Source organism: Triticum dicoccoides, chromosome 7A (genome assembly GCF_002162155.2).
Source record: "Triticum dicoccoides isolate Atlit2015 ecotype Zavitan chromosome 7A, WEW_v2.0, whole genome shotgun sequence".
Lineage (NCBI taxonomy): Eukaryota > Viridiplantae > Streptophyta > Magnoliopsida > Poales > Poaceae > Triticum > Triticum dicoccoides.
In genome coordinates, this window is record NC_041392.1 from 550,006,171 (window position 1) to 550,030,218 (window position 24,048).

Sequence of the window (24,048 nt, forward strand, 5' to 3'; positions counted from 1 at the left end):
GTCGCGTCCTCATGAGGAATATCTCCTCGAGCCTCTCACGTCGCTGCAGAGAGAAGAACTTCATCGCCGGAACATGGATGCACTGCGCACTCCTATCGTTGGAGAAACCCCCAAGGCTCGTGCCTTGGAGGACGCGCGCCTGGCAAACTTGGCCGAGCGCACTCAACTGGAGAACCTCCAGCGAGCACTCGACGACCGTGCGCGACAACGGGTTCCAGAATCCAGTCGACGTCAGCTCTTTCCGCCCCCGCAGGTATATCGAACTCCGATTCAGAATTTAGCAGCTGCAGCCCGTATAGCAGAGTCGATTCAGCCTTCCCAGTCGGAGGCTGGCAGAGGCTTGCTGCAGATCAGAGCGTTACTCTGGGCAGCAGGAGACCAGAATTCCGCTGTTTCTCAGTTGCGGAACAGGATTCATAGCAGATCCGTTGCTGCAGACACAGTCCAGTCGGCTCATAGCCCAAGATCGCCCCCGAGGCGTCAGGGACGTGGGGACCAGCGTAATCAGTACGGGAACCGTGAGCAGTATGATCACCGATTCGATCGTGACGATCGACGTCGAGTGCCCACCCCTCCCCCGAGGAGCGGGTCGTATGCGCCTCGACAGCAAGATGACAGGCGCCCTCATAGTGTTGGGCGAAGGATTCCAGTCGACCCTAGGGAACCAGGCTTTGATGCAAGATCCATTCTCGTTCAAGGATTGGTCGACAGGAACAGAGCTCACCGAGAAGGTCACGACAGAGATGCACCTACCAGCAGCAGAGTACATGTTTCGGGGCCAGAGTGCTTTAGTAGAGCCATCAGGGCCGCTGTGATTCCTCCCAACTTCAGGTTGGTGACTGGAGTCAGTAAGTTCACTGGTGAGTCCAAGCCCGATACTTGGCTTGAAGACTACCGAGTGGCCGTCCAGATTGGCGGCAGCAATGATGAAGTGGCCATGAAGCACCTGCCTCTCATGTTGGAGGGCTCGGCCAGAGCATGGCTGAATCAGTTAGCACCCAGCAGCATTTACACTTGGGAAGATCTCGCCCGAGTGTTTGTCACCACATTTGAAGGAACATGCAAGTGACCGGCAGGGCTGACGGAACTGCGGTCTTGCGTGCAGAAGCCGAATGAAACTTTGAGAGATTACATCCAGAGATGGATCACGTTACATCACACGGTAGAGAATGTGCCTGATCACCAAGCAGCTTGTGCCTTCAAAGAAGGCGTCAAGTACAGAGAACTGAATCTGAAATTTGGTCGAACCGGAGATATGTCTCTGAACCGGATGACGGAGATTGCCACCAAGTACGCTAATGGTGAAGATGAGGATCGACTCGGGAGTGGCAAGCTCAAGTCAGTCGCTCAAGAAACCGGAGGAAATTCCAATCGGAAACAGAAGCGGAAAGCCGAGCCAGCTGCTCCTGGGGAAGCCTTGGTTGTAACTCAAGGAAAGTTTAAGGGGAAACCCAAAGGACCTTGGAACCCCAAGAAAGTTAAAGACCAAGATGGAAATGATGTGTTGGATTTGCCATGTCACATCCACACCAAGAAACATGAAGAGGGTAAGTTCATTTACCCAAAACATACCACTCGACAGTGTCGGCTCTTGATCCAGCAGTTCCAGGGCAAGCAGCCCAAAAATAAGGAAAATGAGTCGGACAAAGTTGAGGACAAGGAAGACAGTGACGATGGATACCCCCAGGTCAATTCCACCCTGATGATTTTTGCTGATGTTGAAAGCAAAAGTCGACTGAAAGTTACAACCGTGAGGTGAATATGATCGCTCCGGCAACACCCAGTTATCTGAAGTGGTCTCAGACTGCCATCACATTCGACCAGTTCGATCACCCAACGCACATTGCCACCCCTGGGAGGCAAGCTTTGGTGGTCGACCCAGTTTTTGAAGGCATTCGACTGACCAAAGTCTTGATGGATGGTGGCAGTGGTTTGAACATATTGTATGCTGAGACATTGAAAGGGATGGGCATTCCGATGTCCAGACTCAGTGCCCGCAACATGAGTTTCCATGGAGTCATTCCTGGAAAGAAGGCTGAGTCACTCGGCCAGATTGCTCTTGATGTGGTTTTCGGTGATTCCAAGAATTACCACAAAGAAAAGTTGACATTCGAAACTGTAGATTTCCAGAGTGCGTATCACGCTATTTTGGGCAGGCCGGCTTATGCACGCTTCATGGCTCAACCATGTCATGTGTATCTCAAATTGAAGATGCCTGGTCCCAAAGGTGTGATCACTTTACGGGCAATCGGAAGAAAGCAGAAGAGTGTTTTCAGAAAGGTTTAAAGATCACTGATGCTCAGATGGCAGTGGTGGAGCTGCAAGAATACCAGAAGACTGCAGACCCGAGTGATTTGTTGCGAGCCAAGAAGCCCGCTAAAGAATCAGCTTTTCAGTCGTCTGGTGAAACGAAACCGGCTCACATCCATCCGACCGATCCTAGTGCTGCTCCGACTCATATCTCAACAAAACTCGACTCCAAATAGGAAGAAGCGCTCATCCAGTTCCTCCGAGAGAACAGGGACATTTTCGCATGGAAGCCTTCTGACATGCCGGGTGTTCCCAGGGAGCTGGCCGAGCACCGCCTAAGAGTCGACTCAAAAGTAAAACTTGTCAAAGAACATCTCTGACGGTTCGCCGTCCAGAAGAGAAAGGCTATTGGCGAGGAGGTGGCTCGGATCTTAGTAGCGGAGTTCATCCGAGAAATCTACCACTCCGAGTGGCTCGCCAACGTTGTCATGGTCCCCAAGAAGGATAAGTCACTTCGCATGTGCATTGACTTTAAACATATCAATCGGGCCTGCCCGAAAGATCATTTTCCTCTCCCCGCATCGACCAGATAGTCGACTCGACTGCGGGATGTGAGCGACTGTCTTTTTTAGACACCTATTCTGGGTACCATCAGATCCGTCTGGATGGACCTGACGAGATCAAAACAGCTTTCATCACTCCATTCGGGTGCTTCTGTTATGTTACCATGCCGTTCGGCCTCAAGAATGCCGGAGCCACATTCATGAGGATGGTTCAGAAGTGTTTGCTCACTCAAATCAGTCGGAATGTGGAAGCATACATGGATGATATTGTGGTCAAGTCACGGAAGGGTTCCGACCTGCTGACTGACCTTGCTGAAATCTTTGCCAACCTCAGGAGGTATGATATCAAGCTTAATCCATCAAAGTGCACATTCGGAGTTCCTAGCGGAAAATTACTCGGTTTTCTCGTTTCCGAACGGGGAATCGACGCCAATCCAGAAAAAGTCGGTACTATACTCCGAATGAAAAGTCCTGTGCGAGTGCACGACGTCCAGAAGCTTACTGGTTGCTTGGCCGCTTTAAGTTGATTCATATCTCGTCTCGGTGAAAAGGCATTGCCTCTTTACCGATTGATGAAGAAGTCCGACAAGTTCGAGTGGACTCCTGAAGCTGATGCAGCGTTTGCAGAGCTCAAAGCTCTGCTCTCCACCCAGCCGGTGCTTGCTGCCCCAATCAGCAAGGAGCCTTTGCTGCTTTACATCGCAGCCACGGGACAAGTCGTCAGTATGGTACTTACGGTCGAGCGGGAAGAAGAAGGAAAAGCCTTCAAAGTTCAGCACCCAGTATATTATATTTCCGAAGTTTTGACCCCGTCGAAGCAAAGATATCCTCATTATCAGAAGCTTGTATATGGGATTTATATGACCACAAAGAAAGTTGCTCACTACTTCTCTGATCATTCCATTACAGTCGTCAGCGACGCTCCATTGTCAGAGATCCTGCATAACAGAGATGCAACTGGTCGAGTGGCAAAATGGGCGATTGAACTCCTTCCTCTAGATATCAAGTTTGAGGGAAAGAAAGCTATCAAGTCCCAGGCAATAGCAGATTTCGTCGCCGAGTGGATTGAACAGCAACTGCCGACTCAGGTTCACTCAGAGCATTGGACCATGTTCTTCGACGGTTCCAAAATGCTGAATGGTTCCGGTGCCGGGGTGGTGTTGGTCTCCCCTCGAGGAGATAAGCTCAGATATGTTCTTCAAATCCACTTTGATTCCTCCAATAACGAGGCAGAATATGAAGCACTTTTATATGGGTTGCGCATGGCCATTTCACTCGGCGTCCGTCGCCTCATGGTCTATGGCGACTCAGATTTGGTGGTTAATCAGGTGATGAAGGAGTGGGACGTCAGAAGTCCAGCCATGACTGGTCATTGCAATGAAGTGAGAAAGCTGGAGAAGAAATTCGAGGGGTTAGAGCTTCATCATATACCCCGACTGAAAAATCAAGCAGCTGATGATTTGGCAAAAATAGGTTCCAAAAGAGAAGCCATTCCCAGCAATGTGTTTTTGGAACACGTCCACACACCATCAGTTCAGGAGGATCCCTTCACTGAAGAAGCCCCGCAGCCAAAAAGTGCCAGGGATCCGACTGAATTTGAAGTTCCAGCTGTGGTCGACCTGATCATGGAAGTCTTGGTCATCACTCCCGACTAGACAATACCGTACATCGCGTACATCCTAAGGAAAGAACTCCCAGAGGACGAAGAAGAGGCTCGACAGATCGTCCGTCGATCCAAGGCCTTTACAGTCATAAATGGATAGTTGTATAGAGAAAGTGTGACTGGAGTCAGTCAGAAGTGTATAACACCAGAAGAAGGTCAGATGATCCTTGATGATATCCACTCGGGGACCTATGGTCATCATGCGTCCTCTCGGACCATTGTGGCTAAAGCATACCGAGCGGGATTCTACTGGCCAAGAGCGAATGAAATGGCGAAAGAGATAGTCGACAAATGTGAAGGATGTCAGTATTACTCCAATATGTCGCACAAGCCCGCGTCAGCCCTGAAAACCATTCCACTCGTTTGGCCCTTCGCTGTTTGGGGGCTGGACATGGTTGGACCACTGAGAACGGGCAGGAGCGGCTTCACTCATGTGCTAGTAGCAGTCGACAAGTTCACCAAATGGATTGAAGCTAAGCCTATCAAGAATCTTGATGCTTGCATTGCTATCAGCTTCATCAGAGAGTTGATATTCAGATATGGAGTTCCGCACAGCATCATCACTGACAATGGGTCAAACTTCGATTTCGACAAATTCAGGGCCTTTTGCGCCTCTCAGGGCACACGAGTCGACTACGCTTCGGTCGCTCACCCCTAGTCGAATGGACAAGCAGAAAGAGCAAACGGCTTAATTCTCAAAGGACTAAAACCTCGATTGATGCGCGATCTCAAGCATGTGGCAGGAGCATGGGTCGATGAGCTTCCATCAGTTCTTTGGGGATTGAGGACAACCCTGAACCGATCGACCGGAAGAACCCCATTCTTTCTGGTCTACGGAGCCGAAGCAGTCTTGCCGAGTGACCTGCTTCACAATGCCCCCCCCCCCCGAGTCAAGCTCTACTCTGAAGATGAAGCAGAACAATCCCGGCAGGACGCAGTCGACCTCCTGGAAGAAGAAAGAGAAATGGCCATGATCCGATTGACCATCTATCAGCAAGACTTGCGTCGATTCCATGCCAGAAATGTGAAGAGTCAAGCCTTCCAAGAAGAAGACTTAGTCCTCCGAGTGGATTAGCAGAAACCACACAAACTCGCTCCTACTTGGGAAGGCCCCTTCATAGTCACCAGAGTCCTCCACAATGGAGTGTACCACCTCTATAATGTCGATCGCCAGATTGATGAGCCACGAGCCTGGAATGCGGAGCTACTCTGCCCCTTTTATACTTGAATTCTCACTCGGATGAGATGTAATAAGAAAAACTCCTATAGTTTATTTATCAAAGACAAGAGCGTTATAATTTTCCCAGTGATTGTTATTGTTTTTGTTTGCATGAGAAATCCCCCAGTGGGTGGCTTAGCTGTGAATCCGTTTCGCCTAAGTTTGTAAAAATAATTTCCTACCGAGTGGTGAGCCAGCCTCCCACTCGGGGGCTTAGCTGCGAACCCGTTTCGCCTAAGTATTTGAAAATCCTACAGAGTGGTGAGCCGGCCTCCCACTCGGGGGCTTAGCTGCAGTCCAGTACTCGCCTAAGTATTTGAAAATCCTACCGAGTGGTGAGCCAGCCTCCCACTCAGGGGCTTAGCTACAGTTCCGTACTCGCCTAAGTATTTGAAAATCCTACCAAGTGGTGAGCCAGCCTCCCACTCGGGGGCTTAGCTGCAGTCCAGTACTCGCCTAAGTATTTGAAAATCCTACCGAGTGGTGAGCCAGCCTCCCACTCGGGGGCTTAGTTGCAGTCCAGTACTCGCCTAAGTACGAAACACATCTCAATCCTCAAGGACGACGAGGTGCAGGTCGACTGCCACCTTCTCCTTGGGAGCTTCGCTACAAATACAACGTGCGCTCCATCCGACTCTGTAGTAACGAGGTGCAGGTCGACTGCCACCTTCTCCTTGGGAGCTTCGCCACAAATACAACATGCGCTCCATCCCACTCCGCAAGGACGACGAGGTGCAGGTCTACTGCCACCTTCTCCTTGGGAGCTTCGCCACAAATACAATGTGCGCTCCATCGCCAACCCGCAAGGATGACGAGGTGCAGGTCGACTGCTACCTTCTCCTTCGGAGCTGCCACAAATACAAAAGTTGTCTTGAGTGAAGAACGAGTTCCACTCGACGGGGGATTCATGAAGATATTCAATGATAAACCAAGTTCAGATAAATCCTAAAGGTTCCAGACCACAGATCGAAGTGCTCGGGCATTCAGCCCAAAAGAGTTTAACGGTTACAAAAACCACTCGGCATTCCGAGGCAAATTTAAGGTGGGGCATAAAAGTTTGTTCACTCCGCAGGAGGAGGACTGGTAGGCTCGACGAACTCACCCAGGTCGACGCCGTCGGCGATCCGAGTGGCTGCAGCGATGAAAGTCTCCATAAAAGTTCGGAAGTCATGCTTCTGGGTGTTGGCGACCTTGATTGCTGCCAGTTTATCTTGTCGCACCTCCTTGCAGTGGACACGAACCAAAGATAGAGCCACATCAGCACCACACCGGGCAGAAGATTTCTTCCACTCCTGCACTCGATCAGGGATCTCGTTAAGTCGAGTCATCAGGGACTCAAGATCATTCTGGAGCGTGGCCTCTGGCTAAAGTGCCATGTCGATCCGTGACATGGCGACCTTCAGTCAAGCCAAGTAGTCCACAACACCATCGATGCGGGATTCCAGTCGGAGCAGATTCATGGCCATTTCATCTTTCACGGGAGAATTGATTGGGTCCAAACCTGGCTCAATCCGCCCAGTCTCCTCCTCGAAGTTTTGGCAAAACTCTGCGTTCACGGTCCAAGGATAAGTCAATTTCCGTATGCTGAGTCGACAAAAAACATCAGTCAGAACAAAATGCGTACCTTCAATCTTGATGAACAACTTCTTGGCAAGGCTCCTCAGATAGCTCTCCGGATCGTCCCTCCTGCGAGCGATGCCTTCCATCTTCTCGTACAGGTTGAGATTGTCCTTCTTCAAGCGTGTGCACTCCTTGTTGGCTTCGTTCAGAGCAGATTTCATCTTGGTGTTCTCTTCTTCCAACTGGCGGACCGAAGCCAGTTTCTATTCAGCCAGAGCGGTTCTGTCGTCAGCTTCCTTTTGAGCAGTAGCCAAATCCTGACCCTTCTTCGCCAGAGCTTCTCTCAGTTTTTCTGCGAAGAAACGGTGCTTGATTCAGAAGGAGCAGAAGGGTACTCAAGCCTAGGACAAACTAGTCGACAAGCTCGTCTTACCATTGGCGTCGTCCTTGGCCTTTTGCAGCTCTGTCTTGGCCAATTCCAAGTCAAGGTTCAGTTGGATCTGCTGTTTCTCCAAGTCAGCAAAGCCAGCTCCAAGATCACAAGATTTCTGCAATCAAGTAGGAGAAGTTATTTTACAGCGAAAAACGACAAAGACAATAAATACTAAGACTACGGTCGACTGCCCGCAGTCCACCATAGTCTCGAGGACTACACCCAGTGGGTGCACTTTGCGTGCCCCCACCGGTTATGACCCACTCGACCGGCCCGCCGGAGTTGAGTGCAAAAAAAGGAGAGAAAGAAGAACTCAGACCATAGAACTCAGACCACAGTCGACTGCCAGTAGTCGACCGCGGTCTCGGGGACTACACCCAATGGGTGCACTTGGCGTGCCCCCACCGGTTCTGATCCCACTCGCCCAGACCGAGCAGAAGAGACAAACTACCAGTTCGGTTTACACTCGACGCGGCCAGACCACATCGAGCGAAGAATCAAAACACAAAGACTATAGTCGACTGCCAGCAGTCCACCGTAGTCTCGGGGACTACACCCAGTGGGTGCACTCAGCGTGCTCCCACTAGTTCAAAAATTCAATCGACGCACCTAGTGGGTGTACAGATGCAAAGATTTTCGGAAAAAGAGTCTTCAGATAGCATATCCTAACAGACCAAGCGGCGACCGACTAACCTGAACATTGCTCTGGAGAGCCGAGCTAGCATCGTAGGTGGCCTGACTGGCGTCCCGCACCATCTTCATTTTCTCCATCATAATGCCCGCCTGGCGTATGGCTTCCTTGGCAGCATTCACTTCGTCCTCTGGGACATGATGGGTCGCAAAAACTGAAGGTGGGTCGACAGGGGCCTGAGCAGTCGACGAAGAAGGCAAGGCACTCGACAATGGCACGGCGAAGATAACAGAACCCCGATTGGCATCACCAGCGTCCTGAACGACTGGTTCCGCCCTCGGCGTCGACTGTGGCACCTTGCTTGCAGGAGCATGCCTATTTTTCCTCGTCAAAGGCCTCTCGGGCTCTTCATCATCATCGTCGGGGAGGTCAATAATGTTAGGAGTTGTTCAAAGTTCAATCGACAAAATCACATCACCCAATGGTACACATTGCAGTTGAGTCGACCAAATAAAGACAGAATGGCAGAAATCATACCCAGATTAGAAGTGACCGCATCCTCCATTACCTCATCATCGTCCCTGTAAGCTGAGGTCCTGGAAGTAGCAGCGCTACTAGTTCCAAAGTTCGTCCGGTTAAAACAAGAAAAACAAACAGCACGGGGCGTCGAGTGAATATAAAGGGTGACACTCACGCAGAAGCGACGGGGATGTCAATCTTAATCTTCGGCAACGCCTTCCGAAGCTTCGGCTCTGCAACTTTGGGATGCTTTGATGCTTTTTCAGTTGGAGTTGGCGAAGAGGTCCGAGGATGCTTTGAAGACTGACCAGCTTGAGCAATCGCCTTTTCACGGGCGCTCAGTCGTTCTTGGTCAAGCTTGGACCGCCTCTCCCTGCGAGGAGTCGACTCAACTTCTTCTTCGTCACTTGGGTCATCGCTTTCTTCGTCCCCTTCACCGTCAGAGTCCCATTCGCCACTGTCGCCGCCGCTTGCCTCTCCTTTCGGGTCCTGCTCTTGCTCTCCGTTGGGCATTGAATACATTTCGATAATGGCATGAAAGAAAGCAGGGAGAACAAAGTCAGTCGACGCAGTATAGGCAGCTGCGTGAGTGAATTCAGATTACAATCAAAAGCTCAGAATCGGACCTTCTCTGGTACATGGGACTGGCCGAATGGAGGAACTCTCCTGGCTCCCCTGGGGTTGTCCTTGTTTCCGGTCATGCCCGACAGCCACTTCTCCAGTGTGTCGTCATCGACCTCCTCCGGGTGAATCCGAGTGGAGTTGTCAAGACCCGAATACATCCACATCGGATGGTCTCGGGCTTGAAGAGGCTGGATGCGCCGCTAAAGGAAAACCTCCAAGAGATCCATACCGGTGACCCCGTCATGGATAAGCTGGACCACTCGTTCGACCAGCACCCTAACCTGCGCCTTCTCCTCCGGGAGTACCTTCAAAGAGGAGGGTTTCCTCACTCGGTCCATGGTAAAAGGAGGGAGGCCAGTCGACTGGCCTGGTGTCGACTGGTCTTTGCAGTAAAACCAGGTCGACTGCCATCCGCGAACTGAGTCGGGAAGAATCATGGCTGGAAAGGAACTTTTCCCTCTCATCTGAACACCAAGACCCCCACACATCCGAATCACTTGTGTTCTCTCGTCACTCGGATTGGCCTTTTTCACCGTCTGAGAACGATAGGTGAAAATGTGCTTGAAAAGACCCCAGTGAGGCCGACAACCCAAGAAATTCTCGCACAAAGACACGAAATCAGCAAGATACACGATTGTGTTGGGAGTGAAGTGATGGAGTTGTGCCCCAAAGAAGTTCAAAAACCCCCGAAAGAAAGGGTGAGGAGGCAAGGAAAATCCACGGTCGACGTGGGTGGCAAGGAGAACGCGCTCACCCTCCCGAGGTTGCGGCTCGGTCTCCTTCCTCGGAAGCCGCGCCGATCCATGGGGGATCAGCCTCCTTCGGCTAGGTCGTCGAGGTCTTCTTGGCGGATCGCTGAGCGGATCCACTCACCCTGGATCCAGCCCTTCGGTAGGCCAGCTCGCGAGGAAGATCCACCCCGACTAGTCGCCTTCCCCTTCGCCTTTGCCGTCGCCTTCTTCGCCCGCTCCAGAGCCGCCATCTTCTCCTTCCCCATCGTCGCCGGCGAGACGCGTACGGAGTGGAGGCGCTGGGGCAAGAGCGAGCGCGACGAAGGAGCTTGAAGAGGAGAAGAGGGAATGGGAACGCGCTGTTCAAGAAACCCCCGCCCGACGCCTTATATGAGGTCACTTCCGAGTGGCTGACTGGTAGGCCCGGGCGGTCCTGTCAAATCCCGTAACAATCGCGCGCGTGATACGTGGCGAAAAAGGTGGCGCGGAGATCGAGGCGGCTCCGCCCTATCCCATCCGATTACTGTGGCCTCCCCCGTCCCGCGCGCTTCCCAAAATCCGAATCCCGTGAAATCTGCCGGCAGCAGAACAACTTGTCAAACGGAAGATCTCCTCCATGCCATCACTCGAAGCCTTTCAAGTAAAGAAACTCACTCGACAAAAAAGTAAGAATGGATCAAGGCGACTGAAAAGGAAGTTGCTGTCATCACTCAGGTTCATTGATCTGAAACCAGATATGCTCATGGCATGCAAAATGAGTCGGGGAAATTCTCAACTCCTTCCCCACTCAAACCTCGATCCATTCGGGGGCTAATGATGAAGCTATGTACCTAGGGTAGGGTCATGGACCTGTCCCAACTGCCCTACACAAGGACATCTCTAGAAGAAATCACCTTTCAATCGACTTGGAGGTGTTCCACTCGACAGACTCGAAGACACTCGACCAAGACCAACCACTCGACAGCCAGGAGACCTAAAGGCACTCCGCACGCTAACGGTCGGTTATTAAGTAGCTTTTATGGTCATCATAGCACTTTATTAGGGGCGTTACCAGTAACGCCCAACCTTAATGTATTTAAAACCCTGCACAACTGAGGGCCGGAGGGGTCCGGCGAACTCTATATAAGCCACCCCCTCCTCAGTGTAAAGGGTTCACAACCCTGTAATTTATACACGCATAATCCAGTCGACCGCCTCCGGGCTCCGAGACGTAGGGCTATTACTTCCTCCGAGAAGGGCCTGAACTTGTAAACCTCGTGTGCTTACAACTTCTCCATAGCTAAGATCTTGCCTCTCCATAGCTACCCCCCTACATTACTGTCAAACTTAGAACCACAACAGTGACGACGGGGGCAGGGACGGGCCGGGCGGGGACGATGGGGCGGGGCACGGCGACGGGGCCGGGGCGGGCCGGGCGGGGACGACGGGAGGACGGGGCGCGGCGCGGCGACGGGGACGGGGACAGGCCGGGCGACGACAAGGGGCGGCGGCCACGGGGCAGAGGAGAAAGAAGCAGAGAGAGAGATGAGAAACTGAATTTTTTTGAAGTGTTTTCTTATATAGAACCCACCTTTAGTAACGGTTGGAACCGCACCCCCTTTAATACCGGGTCGTGGCGCCAACCGGTACTAAAGCCCCCCCCCTTTAGTACCGGTTGGAGCCACGACCCGGTACTAAAAGGTGTGCGCTGCCAGGCGAGGGGCGCAGAAGTTTAGTCCCACCTCGCTAGCCGAGGGGCACTCGCACCTGCTTATAAGCCCCGCCGCCGCTGCTGTCTTGAGCTCCTCTCTAAAGCAGGCCTTCTGGGCCTCTCTGCTGCGATGCCCTGTTGGGCCTATGGGCTAGCGGGCCTGCATCCTGACCCAACTAGAATTTGGGTTTCTAGTCGTATGCAGGCCGCTGTGGCCCAGTAGGTGAGCTTTTTTCATTTAGTTTTTTTCGTGTAAAATGTATTACCATTTATCTCGTACCCTTTGAAAGTCATTATATTCGAAGATGGTAACTGGGACAGCAAGTACATGTCATCTCCAATAGAGGCGTCATGCATGGTACGTGTCTGCAACCAGCCGGCGAAACTCCTGATTTGTTCACATGTAATCCAGTCATCAGACCACTCCGGGTGTTTGGAGCGTAGAAAATTCTTGTGTTCATCCATATACGGAGCCACCAAGGCGGAATTTTGTAGAACTGTGTAGTGTGCTTCAGTTAGAGAATGTCCGTCCATACATATTATTTGATCCCCTCCTAGCGTGCCTTTTCCATCCAGTCTGCCCTTATACCGCGATTCAGGAACACCAATCGGCTTAAGGTCAGGAATAAAGTCAATACAAAACTCAATGACCTCCTCATTTTCATGGCCCTTGGAGATGCTTCCTTCTAGCCTAGCACGGTTATGAACATATTTCTTTAAGACTCCCATGAACCTCTCAAAGGGGAACATATTATGTAGAAATACAGGACCCAAAACGTTAATCTCTTCGCATAGGTGAACTAGGACGCGCGTCATGATGTTGAAGAAGGATGGTGGGAACACCAACTCGAAACTGACAAGACATTGCACCAAATCATTATCTAACCTTGGTATGATTTCTGGATCGATTACCTTCTGAGAGATTGCATTGAGGAATGCACATAGCTTCACAATGGCTAATCGAACGTTTTCCGGTAGAAGCCCCCTCAATGCAACCGGAGCAGTTGCATCATAATCACGTGGCAGTCACGAGACTTTAGGTTCTGGAACTTTTTCTCTGCCATGTTTATTATCCCCTTTATATTCGACGAGAAGCCAGACGGTACCTTAATACTGAGCAGACATTCAAAAAAGATTTTCTTCTCTTCTTTGGTAAGAGCGTAGCTGGCATGACCCTGATGTATGCCGTCTTTTCCGTGCATATGTTGTTGGTCCTCCCGTGCCTCAGGTGTATCTTTTGTCTTTCCATACACACCCAAGAAGCCAAGCAGGGTCACGCAAAGATTCTTCGCCACGTGCATCACGTCGATTACGGAGTGGACCTCTAGGTCTTTTCAATAGGGCAGGTCCCAAAATATAGATTTCTTCTTCCACATGGGTGCGCGTCTGTCAGCTTCATTCGGAACAGGTTGTCCGCCAGGACCCTTTTCAAAGATTACCTTCAAATCCTTGACCATATCATGTACATCAGCACCAGTACAGTGGCGAGGCTTCGTCCGGTGATCCGCCTCACCTTTGAAATGCTTGCCTTTCTTTCTTACGGCATGCCTGCTCGGAAGAAATCGACGATGTCCCAGGTACACATTCTTCTTACAATTAGCCAAATATATACTGTCGATGTCGTCCAAACAATGCGTGCATGCGCGGTATCCCTTGTTTGTCTGTCCTGAAAGGTTACTGAGAGCAGGACAATCATTGATGGTCACGAACAGCAACACCTTTAGGTCAAATTCTTCCCCCATGTGCTCATCCCACGCACGTACACCTGTTCCATTCCACAGCTGTAAGAGTTCTTCAACTAATGGCCTTAGGTACACACCAATATCGTTGCTGGGTTGCTTAGGGCCTTGGATGAGCACTGACATCATAATGAACTTCCGCTTCATGCACAACCAAGGAGGAAGGTTATACAAATATAGAGTCACAGGCCAGGTGCGATGGTTGCTGCTCTGCTCCCCAAAAGGATTAATGCCATCTGTGCTTAGACCAAACCATGCGTTTCTTGCGTCATCTGCAAACTCCTTCCCGTACTTTCTCTCGATTTTTCTCCACTGCAACCCGTCAGCAGGTACTCTCAACTTTTCATCTTTCTTACGGTCTTCTCTGTGCCATCGCATCGCCTTGGCATGCTCTTTGTTTTGGAATAAATGTTTCAACCGTGGTATTATAGGAGCATACCACATCACCTTGGCAGGAATCTTCTTCCTGGGGCGCTCGCTCTCGACATCACCAGGGTCATCGCGACTGATCTTATAGCACAATGCACCGCATACCGGGCAAGCGTTCAAATCCTCGTACTCACCGTGGTAGAGGATGTAACCATTAGGGCATGCATGTATCTTCTGCACCTCTAACACTAGAGGGCAGACAGCCTTCTTTGCTTCGTACGTACTCTCGGGCAATTCGTTGTCCTTTGGAAGCATATTCTTTATCATTACCAACAACTTTTCAAATCCCTTGTCAGATACACCATTATCTGCCTTCCATTGCAGCAATTCCAGTGTGGTGCCCAGCTTTTTCTTGTCACCTACGCAATTCGGGTACAACAATTTTTTGTGATCCTATAACATGCGCTACAACTTCTTATTCTCCAAATCACTTGCGCAGTTTCTCTTTGCATCGGCAATGGCCCGACCTAGATCATCAACGGGCTCATCTGATGCCTCTTCTTCAGCTTCTTCCCGCATTGCCGGCTCAGCTTCTTCCCGCATTACCGGCTCAGCTTCTTCCCTCATTGTTGTATCATCGTATTCAAGAAACCCATGGCCAGGATAGCTGTCGTCGTCCTCTTCTTCTTCATTGTCTTCCATCATAACCCCTCTTTCTCCGTGCTTGGTTCAAACATTATAGTGGGGCATGAAACCGGACTCAAACAGGTGGACGTGAATGGTTCTTGACGTAGAGTAATTGTGACCATTCTTACAGCGAGCACATGGACAAGGCATAAAACCATCCGCCCGCTTGTTTGCCTCAGCCGCAAGCAGAAAAGTATGCACGCCATTAATGAACTCGGGAGAGCATCGGTCATCGTACATCCATTGCCGGCTCATCTTCAATACACAGCACCGAAAACACCAAATTAATACAATACATAAAGTTCATACATAAAGTTCATACAACACTTAAATGCAACAAACAAATAACTCTCTAGCTAAAGAATTTAAATGCAACAACAAATGCAATCAAGATTGCAACTAAGGTAACAATTGATCCAACAGCATAATGATACCAAGCCTCACTATGAATGGCATATTTTCTAATCTTTCTAATCTTCAAGCGCATTTTCTCCATCTTAATCTTGTGAGCATCGACGACATCGGCAACATGCAACTCCAATTCCATCTTCCCCCTCAATTCTTTTCAATTTTTCTTTCAAATCCTCGTTTTCTCTTTCAACTAAATTTAACCTCTTGACAATAGGGTCGGTTGGAATTTCCGGTTCAACTACCTCCTACATACAAATATCTATGTCAGCTTGATGGGCATAATTTTTCATAAACACGAAATGCAATAAGTAGTTTTAAAAGAGAATATACCACATCCGAATCATAACAAGAACGAGGGCAGACGGGGACGGATATCAAAACCATGTCACTATGTATAACAAACAACGTACGGGTAAGATAATTATACGAGTAACTATATATCCAAATCACACAAACATCAATTTTTTATATAAAATTTCATGAACAAGAGGCTCACCACAAGGTGGTGCCGGCGACGGGACGATGCGGGCGATCGACGGTGGTTACGACGGAGATTTAGAAGGCACTAAGTAAACCACACCTACATATGCAAACTAAGTGTTATTTTGACCTCAATTTGCATATAAATCAAATACTACCACATATAATTCCTCCCAAATTACTAAAACCCACAATTAATCACTATATAAACCAATGCAAGAGCTAATCTAGCAATGAGAGATGAAAGGACAAAGTTGCTAACCTTTGTGATCATTTGAATGGATGGGGGCCTGCAAATCTTGACAAATTTGAGGCAAATTTTGTGATGAACTCGAGAGGAAGAAGGGAAGAACAGAGGAGAGGGAGAGGGGAAAGGGGGAAGAATAGAGTGCTGATGGACGAAGGGTTTATATAGGATGAGCTTTAGTACCGGTTCATGGCACGAACCGGTACTAAAGGTGCTGGAGGGGCCCCACTCTGACAACATTCTGCCACCACTCTCATTAGTACCGGTCCGTGGCACGAACCGGTGCTAAAGGTTCGCCACGAACTGGTACTAAAGATCTCCTCCCGCCTAGCCGTTGGAACCGGCACTAATGGACACTTTAGTGCCTGTTCTGTTACAAACCAGGCCTAATGTGTCTCACATTTGACCCTTTTTCTACTACTGGTACTCCCTCCGATCCAACAGAAAGCAACAAAAACATATAAAAATAGCACCTCCGTCTTACTAGAAGTGAGTCCTGCCGGTGATCTTATAACAACATATTCTTAAATGGCCTCTCTTTTCAAATATTGCCTTTGGAGGCCGAGCTCCATGGAGCTTGGTTTTGAAAAATTCAAAATTCATCAAATTTCATATTTTCCATGTTTCAAAAAATTCTGAAAAAATACAGATATACATGGAGGCATAACACACATGTTTGTATTTTCAAGGCAAAAGACACTGAAATGAGAGCTGTGCAAAAAAGACAAATCTAGAGCTTTTTAACACATGATACTGTTCATCCTTCCATGCCATGAATTTGTCTTTTTGTACAGGTCGCATTTCAACGTATTTTATCGTGAAATTTTACACACATACACATAACATCCTTATTTACTTGCACACAAATTTTTAGATTTTTCTGAAACCAAATTTTTTGAATTTTGAATTTTTTAAAAAAAGGCCCTCCATGGAGGCCGAGAGCCAAACGTCCGTTCTCCTCTCTTTTACGTTATCAAACATGTTATGATTTTATATCTTGCATCTGCATACTTCGAACACACATTAACATTGATCATGAATGACCCTCTCATGAAGAAAGGCGGGACATATTCTTGTGCCTATTGGTTATACTCTTTTATTAGTAGAAGTGTGTAGTAATATATTTTTCTCCCGTTGCAACGCACGTGCTCTTTTGCTAGTAAGAATACAATAGAAGATGCAGGAATCAACATAAAGCTGCCAGTAAGCTGTTCTATTAGCCTTTTCAGAGTCGCTGGCCGCTTCCTCTGTACGTAGGCCAGAAGTCAGATCAAAGTAGCCGGAAACGGGGAACGGTGGGCCGTACCTCGATCCGGATTCATCGACCCAGAATCAGATTCGGGAACGAGGGTCGATTCGGTAAGATTCGATGCGGATTCGGCGTTTCTGCAGCCGGATCGTCGATTCAGGTTCAGCAACTCAACAGTCTTGAATCTTGAATCGATTGAGTAAGCAAAAGGTCAACCATATCAATCACGAACTCCTCGTTTTACTCTCTGCCTGTTCTTTTCCAATCCCCTAAATAACTCCTTCTGCTCTCCAATTACTCCAAGGCTGCTAATAAATTTTTCATTAGGAAGGAAATGATTTATTTTAGTCTTCATGGATCGACGATTCACGTTCCTCGTTCCATGGTACCGTACCGGATTCATCGTACCGGAATTGATTGGATCGTGTTTCCGCTTTAGAAAAATCGTTCTAGAGATGTATACCCCCGCTGTACCCTATTTTTTCCAGCCTCCGACTCTCGTCCCCCGTTCCCGTTCCTCGTTCCCACCGTACCGAAAACATGGCAACTATGAGTCAGATCCGTTATTTCAGGCGCTTCTTTCTCTAGGTCTCCACTTCCTGTGTTACTGAAAATGGAATCTGGTTAACTGTCAAGTGGCTAGCATTCTGCATCGCAAGTTTCACCAAGGCAAAGCCTTGATGACTTTCAAGTCTGGGTGGCTCACAAAGTCACCGGTCTTGTATAGACTACTGATCCACTGATCACATCAGACCAAGCATGGATGCGATCAGTACTTTATTATACAGCCAAGGGAGTAGTTGTGTAGAGTAATACTGATACAATGTCCACATGAAGATCAAGAATTCCAAGAATGGATACGAAAGTAGCAGGCGACTATAAAGATGCACCGGGGATGAATCACATCGATCACAGATTCAAACGTCTCAATCCACCTTACCATTCCCCCCGAAGCCTGCACTACCATCGTGCTGCTTCTTGTGCTGCGCGCAGCTCACCGTCCATGGAGTCGCATCGTAAGAGCTGGTGCCACTGCCACCCCCAGTGAGTTCTCCTTGCCCTCTTGTTCGAGAGCCTGATCAGTCGTGGATCCATTCCTCCACGAAACTGTCCAAGTATGTGTGGTAGAAAATATATGCAACCTCTTGGCACTCTCAGTTCCACACTTCCCCTAGTCCTTGTCCTCTGCTCCCTTGTCCATGCATCTTCATTAGGTGCCACGGCACTCCAAAATGATTCTAACACCGACCTTCATGCTCTCCGCTGCCTTAAACTCCATCTCACCAGCTCTGCTAGACTCCTAGCCTCCTGGACAAATGACTCGCTGCAGTTCTGCGGTTGGTCCGGTGTTACTTGCAGCAAGACACACGCATCTCGTGTCGTTGCACTGGACCTTGAGTCACTTGAACTCAATGGACAGATACCGCCTTGTATAGGCAATCTCAGTTTCCTCACTAGAATCCACATCCCAAATAATCAACTTGCTGGCCAAATACCACCTGAACTTGGCTATCTAAATAGGCTGCGGTATCTTAACCTCAGCACAAATCATCTTAGAGGCACGATTCCGAGCACTCTGTCTTCATGCCTTCGCCTTCAAATTATTGATCTTGGGAGTAACTCCCTTCATGGTGAGATCCCCCCAACCCTGAGCCGATGTTCACATATACAACAGCTCAACTTGGGTCACAACATGCTCACTGGCGGTATCCCACAAGGGTTGGGGATGCTCTGCAACCTTTCAGTTTTGGATCTTGCTAGCAATAGTCTGACGGGCGACATTCCACTTTCACTTGGAAGCAGCTCTTATCTTCATTCTGTTGTTCTCACAAACAATAGCCTCACAGGACCTATCCCGCTTCATCTAGCTAATAGTTCATCACTTCAACTTTTATCATTGACAAGAAATAGCCTGGGTGGAGAGATTCCTTCTGCGCTGTTTAACAGCACGTTACTTCAAAAGTTATCACTAGGACTGAACAACTTTGTCGGGTCCATACCAGCTTCGTCGAACATTGATTCACCCTTACAATACCTTTCTGGCACCATACCTCCTCCTTTAGGGCTTGTTCGATTAATCCCTCCCATAAGGGGATTGGAGAGGATTGGAGGGGATTGAGGTGGATTTTGACTTGTGGGGGATTTAATCCCTCTCAATCCCCTCCAAACCCCTTCAAATCTGAAGGAACCGAACAAGGCCTTAGGGAATTTTTCTTCCCTTCGCCGGCTTTCGCTAGCAGATAATAATTTCCAAGGTAGAATCCCGATGAGTATAGGCAATATTCCATACCTGCAAGTACTAGATCTCACTTATAACTTCTTGTCAGGGACTGTCCCTGGCACTCTCTACAACATGTCAGCACTTACACACCTTGGCATGGGTACAAACATACTTGTAGGGGAAATTCCATATAACATCGGGTATACCCTTCCAAATATCCAAACTTTGATTGTGCAAGGAAACCAATTCCAAGGCCAAATCCCCACTTCACTAGCCAACACAACCAATCTTCAGATGATCGACCTCCGAGAGAATCAATTCCATGGTATTGTTCCTTCTCTTGGGACTCTTCCTAGTCTAGTCGATCTAGATCTAGGTGGGAATCAACTTGAAGCAGGAGATTGGTCTTTTTTATCCTCATTGACCAATTGCACACAACTGGTGAAGTTGCGTTTGGATGAAAATAACCTTCAGGGTGTCTTGCCCAAGTCCATTTGAAGCCTTTCAAAAAGCTTAGAGTTACTGCTATTGAGATCAAATAAAATATCTGGCATTATACCACACGAGATACAGTACTTGACAAGCCTCCAACTTCTTTATATGGACCAGAATTTGCTTACTGGATATATTCCTGAATCACTTGGAAATCTTCCAAACTTATTTGTCTTAAGCTTGTTCAAGAACAAACTTTCCGGATCAATTCCACTTTCTGTTGGTAATCTGAGTCAACTGAGTGAGCTATATTTACAGGAAAATAATTTGAGTGGTCCTATCCCAGGAGCTATAGCAGGCTGCAAAAAGTTGGAACAACTGAACCTCTCTTGCAACAGCTTTGATGGAAGAATACCAAAGGAGCTCTTTACTCTTATCTCCCTTTCCCAGTGTCTGGACTTGTCTCACAACCAACTCTCTGGACAGATACCTCTGGAGATTGGCAATCTGAGAAATCTTGGGCCACTAAATATTTCCCATAATCAACTGTCTGGACAAATACCCCCCACTCTAGGTCAGTGCGTCCGTTTGGAGTCCCTCCACATGGAGTGTAACCTCTTTCATGGGAAAATCCCTCACTCCTTCAGAAGTTTGGAAGGAATCATTGAGATGGATCTATCTCAAAACAACTTATCTGGTGAAATCCCTGACTTCTTTAAGTTCTTTTAGTCTATGAAGCTTCTCAATTTGTCCTTCAATAATCTCGAGGGTCCAGTACCATCAGATGGGATATTTCAGAATGGAAGCAAGGTTTTCATTCAAGGGAATGTGAAGTTATGTACCAGCATTCCATTGCTACAGCTGCCATTTTGCAATGCAGAGACATCCAAACAAAGGAATGTCTCCAGCATTTTCAAGATAGTAGGATTTACAGTTCTCTCTTTGGTCCTGTTATCATGCTTTGCAACCATTATTTGAAGAAGAAAAAGAAACTCAAACAAGCAGCTCATCCATCCTGCAAAGAGTTGAAGAAGTTCACATATGCAAATTTAGTGACAGCAACAAATGGTTTCTCACCAGATAACATGGTCGGTTCAGGAAAATATGGTTCTGTGTACAGAGGTAGAATTGAATCTGAAGAACATGAAGTTGCCATCAAAGTTTTCAAACTCAATCAACTCAGAGCACCAAAAAGCTTCATTGCTGAGTGCAAGGCATTGAGGAACACTCGTCACAGGAATCTTATAAGGGTGATTACAGCATGCTCAACCATTGATCCAACAGGACATGATTTCAAAGCTATTGTTCTTGAATATAGTGTTAACAGCGACCTGGAAAGTTGGCTCCATCCAACAGTCCATGAGGTTGGTCAAAGAAGGCCATTGAGTTTCGGTACAAGAATAGTAATAGCAGTGGACATAGCTGCTGCTTTGGATTACCTCCATAACCAATGTGTGCCTCCTATGGCACACTGTGATCTGAAGCCTAGCAATGTCCTTTTGGATGATTTCATGGGCGCCCATGTTGGCGATTTCGGGTTGGCTAAGTTCCTGCATAGTCATAATTCTTCGGACATTCATAGTTCTACAAGCTTAGTGGGGCCAAGAGGATCGGTTGGATACATTGCACCAGGTAATAATTTCTAAAGAGAGGTTGCTTTGTTTTTAACAAAAAATATGCAAGTTGTGTTAATTGATTGTTTGAATGACTTATGCATACTGCAGAATATGGCTTTGGGAGCAAAATCTCCACTGAGGGCGATGTATTTAGCTATGGAGTCATCATCTTGGAAATGCTAATAGGAAAGCGTCCAACTGATGAGATGTTTAAAAATGGCCTGCGCCTTTACAAATTTGTTGAAAAATCATTTCCTCAAAAGATTGAGGAGATTCTAGACCCTAGGAAAGTTCCAGGTTATAGAGATGAAGGTGAAGATGCAGGAGGTGATTTAGACTGGGAAACTCATCGAATGGTTGCTATGAACTGCATCATAAAGCTCACTGAGCTTGGGTTGTTGTGCTCTGCAGTGACACCTAAAGATCAGCCCACTATACAGCACGTATACAACGAAGTTACCGCAATCAAAGAATCATTTCCAGCATTGCAGGGCTGAGGAAAAGGAAAATGCATATGATGCCTTGAAGAAGACTAGTTTACATTTTTTTTGACTAAGTACTTCTTTGTCCAAAAGGAAAAGTCTATTGTGAAGCTTTTCCTAGCCTGCCCCTCCCCTGTATCTTGTGGTTTTTCTTTTACTTTGCCGCACCTCGCAGCACCACTGTAAACCCTACGTATCTTAATACAATGAAGCAGCCCGGCTGCATTCGTCCCCAAAAAAAGGTCTATTGTGTATGCAAATGTCAACCAGCTTAGCTCTATGGAATAATGTTCAGCCTTGAAGCTTTCCTGTCTTACTCTTTTTTTCTGATACCTAATAATAAACTAGTACTATTTATTCCGTTTCTCTGTTTTTCAACTTGCTTGCTATTGCCAGGCATGCATATATTGCTCTCTGCTTAAAAGGCTGTATTTTACTTAACATGAAGATTAAGACGGTTAAAAGTAGCACGGCAGTAGATAAAGGTAGTAAGTCCATTTAAATCACAGAAATACTGAAGCCCGTCATCTATAGAACTGGTTATATAATCTTAGCGTCTTTAATAATTGAAAAACCAGGTTAAATTGCCCCTAAGGAGGTGTGGCATGGTTCGACTAGTTAACCTCCTAATATTCCAAAACCAGGTTGAATCACAACCTAAGGTCGTTTGGCATGCCAGTGTTGACGGGGTGGATTCAACTCAACCTGCTTTGGTGGCTTTCCAAGTTTACGATCTTATATTTCGGAGGGAGTACAACATAACCTTATTTTCACTGACCTGGATGTACAAAGGGGCGGTGGCTGCTCTGAAACCTTTGGTCGAATAGGTGGTGGGCGTTATGTCGATCCGAGGGCGCCTCTCGCCGTTGGACCTGCCGGCAGGCACACCGTTGGTGGAGGACGCGAGCGCCTCGTCGTCCGCTAGTCTTTCTCATGGTCCGATCGCACATCTAGAAGCATCCTCAAAATCGGGTTCAAAGTTAGGACTCAGGATTGAAGACAGCCAGACTGCGAGGGGGTAGTGTAATAGAGTGCTCCTCCTAAGCCTTCAGGCGCTGGGAGAGCCAACTGGCGCCCAGGCACGCCGCAGTCATTGGCCGACCCATCGAAACTACGACGTATCCCCTCCATCGGCGAATAAGTATACATCTAGTTTTTGTTCTAAGTCAAAATTTTACAACTTTAACCAATTTTATAGGAAAAAACAGCAACATTTATGGCACTAAATTGGTATCACTAGATTCATTTTGAAATGTACTTTCATAATATATCAATTTGATGTCATATATGCTACTACTGTTTCTATAAAGTTGATCAAAATGTTACAACTTTGACTTAAAACAAAATGTAGAAGTACACTTATTCACCGACAGAGGGAGTAGCTCGCTTGGTTAATCGGATGACCAGTCGACGGTTGACTGGCTAATAGGTCAACCGTTTAGGGCTCTTTTGGTTGTAGTTGTAGGAATCTCATAGAATTTCTATAGGATAGGATTTGCATACAAAAATTTCCTTTAAACCTCCATTTTTCTTCTCCAATTTGGCCACATGCCATTGGGGGGGGGGGGGCACCCCTTGTGGGCTAGTGGCTCCCTCTCATTGCCCATATGGCCATATATTCCCTCCGACCCCTCCGGTATTCCGATAAATACTCGATACACTCTAGAACACTTTCGGTGTTTCAATACTATCGTCCTATATATCAATCTTTATCTCTCGACCATTTTGAGACTCCTTGTCATGTCAGTGATCTCATCAGCAACTCCAAACAACATTCGGTCACCAAATCACAAAACTCATATAATAGAATATCATCGTCGAACGTTAAGTGTGCGGACCCTACGGGTTCAAGAACTATGTAGACATGACCGAGACACCTCTCCGGTCAATAACCAATAGCGGAACCTGAATGCTCATGTTGGGTCCTACATATTCTACAAAGATCTTTATCGGTCGAACCGTTATGACAATATACGTTATTCCCTTTGTCTATCGGTATGTTACTTGCCCGATATTCGATCGTTGGTATCTACATACCTAGTTCAATCTCTATACCAGCAAGTCTCTTTACTCATTCTGTAATACATCACCTCGTGACTAAGTCCTTACTCGTTTGCTTGCAAGCTTATGATGTGTATTACCGAGAGGGCCAAGAGATACCTCTTCGATACTCGGACTGACAAATCCTAATCTCGATCTATCCCAACTCAACAAACACCTTCGGAGATACCT

The 24,048-nt window shown here is 47.7% G+C and overlaps 1 pseudogene; it reads left to right on the top strand.

Moving 5' to 3' along the window:
- The first annotated feature begins 18,182 nt into the window (after positions 1 to 18,182).
- LOC119333609 lies at positions 18,183 to 21,875 on the top strand (annotated as a pseudogene).
- The last annotated feature ends 2,173 nt before the right edge of the window (positions 21,876 to 24,048 follow it).